The sequence below is a fragment of the Cyanistes caeruleus genome, chromosome Z (assembly GCF_971803275.1).
Source record: "Cyanistes caeruleus chromosome Z, bCyaCae1.hap1.1, whole genome shotgun sequence".
Taxonomy (NCBI): Eukaryota; Metazoa; Chordata; class Aves; order Passeriformes; family Paridae; genus Cyanistes; species Cyanistes caeruleus.
Genome location: NC_141732.1, coordinates 45,458,974 through 45,463,522, shown reverse-complemented (window position 1 = coordinate 45,463,522; position 4,549 = coordinate 45,458,974). Strand labels below are relative to the sequence as shown.

General features: G+C 45.3%; 1 long non-coding RNA gene across 1 annotated transcript; it reads left to right on the top strand.

Moving 5' to 3' along the window:
• Window positions 1-334: 334 nt before the first annotated feature.
• On the top strand, window positions 335-4,299 carry LOC111940805 (uncharacterized). The gene is made up of 2 exons (XR_002869700.2): window positions 335-474; window positions 4,067-4,299. It is a non-coding gene; the product is annotated as an uncharacterized LOC111940805 (long non-coding RNA).
• Window positions 4,300-4,549: the final 250 nt, after the last annotated feature.

Below are 4,549 nucleotides of genomic sequence, written 5' to 3'. Positions count from 1 at the left end.
TGTGGGGCCATTATCTGTTTTGATGACCTTGGGGATTTCCAGCACGGAGAAGGCCTGCACCAGGTGTTTATGTGCATCGACAGCCTTCTCCCCTGGGTGGGCAGAGGCGTAAACAGCACTGGAGAAAGTGTCCACTGAAACATGGACGCTGAAACACTGAACATATTTCAGCCTGCTGAACTGGGAGATATGTGTCACATCACTTTGCCATACCTCACAGCTGCCCAAGCCTCAGGGGTTTACCCCCAAGCCTAGTGATTGTACTGTATATCTCTGGCAGCTAGGGCATGTTGTCACAATGGACTTGGCCTGATCGTGCCTTAGGTGGAATTGGTGTACCAGGCCAGGCACATTTTGATGGAATTGCTGATGGCTCATCTTCACCTGTTAGAAGATGTCAGGCAGTTTGGCCATTTCAGCTGGAGTGGCCAGGGCATCTGCTGTCTGACTACCTTCTGTGATAAAGCCTGTCAGGTCAGTATGTGACCTCACATAATCACATAAAATCACATAAAATGGTTGCTTTTGGTGGGAGACAAGATGGATTAGTTTCGAGACCAGCTTGAAGAGGCTTGGATTCGAGATCTCCTTTAGAAGAGCATTTTCTGCCCTAGACACTACCCCTGTTACACGTGCCAAATCAGTTACTAGATTAAACGGTTCGGAAAATCTCTCAAAAGCTCTGACGACTGCATCCAACTCAGCAATTTGAGGGGAACCCTCAATTTCCTTAACATCTGCCTCCCAGTGCTGAGTTTGAGGATCTTTCCAAGTCATTACTGACTTGTGAGATGCTCCGGATGGGTCTGTGAATACTGCCAAAGTTTTAAGTGGTCTCTGACTCTTTTCTTCTTTTGGGATTTATTTGAACTCTGAATTAAACTATTTGTATACAAGAGCATGAATTGAAATTTGTCCTGAGTAGCTGTTTAGTGCAAACTGGAGCGTCTCGTTCTCCCTGAGCAACTGCTCGAAAGCCTTTTTTGTTAACTTGCCAGTTAGGGTGACTGGCAAGTGTATGCATGTGAAGTCACATCCTGACAGTTCATGTATCCTTGCTCTGGCCTTTCTAATCAACTGAACCATCAGCTCTTGTGGCTTTGTGATGCTCTTGGACTATTGGTGACTGAGGAACACTCACTCTATTATTAAGAGCAGATCCCTCTGCTCCTTGTCCCATTGAAAGATTAAACCATGGAGGTGTGGCAGCCTCCCAGGTACAATGAATTCGAATTGCAGCTTTGGCAGGCAACGGTGGGCTTGTTTAGATGCCATTGCCACCTGCACTTTCTCCAGTGCCAGCCTCACCTCCTGGGTCAGAACCCTAGGAGAACTCAGTTCCTCTCACCCCTTCAATAAATTGAAAAGGGAGGCTAGATCCTTGGTTATTATCCCTAGCCAGGGTCTAGCCCTGTTTAAAGACCTGCACAGCTGATGGATATCCACCAAGGTTCTTGGATCATTATTTCCAGTTTTTGTGGTTGAATAGTCTTGTTGTAAATTTCTAGGCCCAGATACTTCCAAGGAGGCATCCACTGAACATTTTCCTCCTGGAGTTCGAAATCCTGCAGCAATTAAAACATTTACAGTCAGGTCAAGCATGTATTGGAGTATATCGTTTTTGGGGGCGCACACAAGTACATCATCCATATAATGAAGAATGACAGCCTCCTCAGCTTTGGTGTGCACTCAGGACAGCGTACCCCTAGCAGAGGCTTCTTGCAGAAGAACTCGCCAATGGTATTGCTTCACTGGGGCTTCTTGATTGATGGCGGGAACCGAGATGTCAAAGTGCAGGGTGTCAGCTGGGTCAAGGGGAATTTGAAAGAAACAATCCTTTATATCAGTTACTGTATATCAATTTCTGGAGAAGGGGAAGGCATCCCTGGTTGAAGAGACTCCATGTCTACAATGACTTAATTTAATTTCCTGAGGTCATGGAGAAGCCACCACGTTTCCTTCCCCAGCTTTCTGATGACAAATATGGTAGAGTTCCAAGGGCTTGTGGTTAGCAAAATATTTCCCTTTGCCAACTGCTCTTCCACAAGCTCATTGAGCGCCTTTTATTTTTCTTTGCTCAGCGGCCACTGACCTATGCTAACCAATGTATCTATTTTCCAATCTAGTTTTTGGGCAGGGTGCTCCTCAGTGACCACTGTTAAAAATCCTGAGGGGTTTTGGGGATCTCAGTTCTCATCCCCCATTGCGACATGGCATCCCACCCCCACAAGGGAACCTCATAATCCAAGATGAACTGCTGAAGTCCCTTAGCTCCCAGCCCTGGGAAATCTTCCGACTAGCTCCAGTCCACCGGAGCTGGGAGGGGGATTTGGCAAGGATAAAAGACAAGGGAGGCTCTCGCTTCCCAGGACACTGTTCCTCAGTTTATTCTGAATGAACTCCAGGGAAGAAAATAAAGAGGCAGCAAGGCAAGAGGGGATTTTTTAACTGAGGGAGAAAGGGGAGGGGAAGGCAGGTTACAGACAATAGGATGAAACCGAAGGGGATGGGTGAGGGGGAAGGAATCAACACACCACAGACTCAGAGGGGGAGCAACTCGGTAAAACCACTTAGTGTAACATAGTGCAACACAACAATGAACGGACGTAAATTTGTCCGTTGTCCATCTGGCCCCTTAATTTGTACGATATCCTTTGATTGCATTGCCATTTTAACACCCCCTGAGCCTCGTACCTTGCTTGCCAAGCATTTCAAATCCCAATGTGATGGCCGTCAGTCAGAGGGGATTATTGTCACACCTGCCCCTCTGTTCAGCAATCCTTCAAACTGGAGGTGATCTTTACCCCAATGGATCCCTCACCTTATTGTCCTGATGGGACACTTGTGGCTGCGTTCTTTGCCCCCCTTGGACTGAGATTGATGAGAGAGAGGCAGTTTTTTCTTGTTCGGACTTGGCTGTTTATTCTTCTTTTATCTATACTACATGTATACAGGGTATAAAGAGTTACATGCACTAAGATAGAAAGGTGCAAAATGGCTAAAAAAGAACTTTTTCAAGGTCTTTTATGTGTCCATTTATCCAATTAACAAATGGCAAGTAAATTATTTATCTTAGTGACCCAATGACCCAACATCTGTGTGCTGTACTGTGGCATTCTCTATCCAATCACTTACTACTACCCAAAAACCTCTAGAGGAAGAAGATGAAGAAGGAAGAATGAAAAGAGACAACACCCTAATTCCTCCATCTTGCTTCTTATTTTCTAAACTAGCTTAAACTTTTAACTTTCTCACCCAGTGACTTCAGAAAGCTTTCTAATTTACACACTCACACTCCTAGTTCTTTTATTTAACAATTGTTTTTCATGGTGTTATATGAAGTTCAGTGCTTTCTTGGATGTCAGAGCCAGGTATCAGAGATAACGGCACACACGCTGTTCCTCTGACTACAACACCTTAATATTGTTTTATTCACCCCTGCTACTTCTGACCAGTAGACCTCAGGTAATGACTTGTCTATGGTCAGCTTGTTTGGCATTGGAATGGCTTGGGCATTGATTTGGCCCTGTGGTAGGAAATAAGGTGGGCAGACACAGCGTGCCAGGAGAATGAGTCCCTCTGTGTCTGATGTTATGACTTCAGGGGAGATCTCAGTGTCTGGAGGAGTATGCTTCATGTCCCCAACAACAATATACTTACAGTCCAGACCAGTAAATTCTTATAGGTCCTGTGAGTCAATTGATACCACCTGCCAATGACTTGTGTCAAATAGCATATTCTTAACTGTGATTAATAGAAATGGTCAATATGGCTCCCATACTTTATTACTATTAGTGAGTCCCCTTTGTTAGCCTCCTTGACCTGCCTCATTTTTATCATTGTGTGAGGTAGGTCTGCAGTCCCCTTTTAGTTTTTTGTTCTTGAGTACCATGTTGACTTCCCTGCCCAGCCTGTGTGAGTGGTATCTTTTTACTAGGACATACATCTGACTGATGTATCCCCCCTGCCCCCTCCCTCAATTAAAATGTAGAAATGGCTTATTGGATGGCCTTGATGACATAACTGCAGTCACTACTCTCTTGCTCCCCTCCCTTTTGCCCCTCAGCTCCAGGATGGTGGCTTTCTTAGCACAGACTTCAATCATGAGGTCAAGAGTCGGTGGCGGATTGAATGGAAGGCCCAGGATGAACTTCTTGCATGTATCATCAGCATTTGCCTGGGCCATCTCTGTCATGATCTCCACTTGCATCAGCCAACTCTCCACCTGCTTCTCTACTTCCACTCGGAGCCTCTCAACAAAATCTATAAAAAACTCAGAGGAAAACTCCTGGATGTTGACGTAATTGCATTTAAGATCTTTCATGGGCATTAGAATGAATACTTCCTAAGCAGCTCCCTTTACTTGATCAAGAACAGGCTGTGGTATTCCCCCAGCCTGCTTCCGAGCCTGATCCCAATCTCCTTTGCCGCTTATATGATCCACAGTAATGTAATTATTTGTAGTGTCAACAGTGCACTTGGGGCTCTGCAAAAGCTCAGGAAGGAGTTCCCGCAATAATCTCTTGTGTGTCCTCTTTCCCCAGAAGGT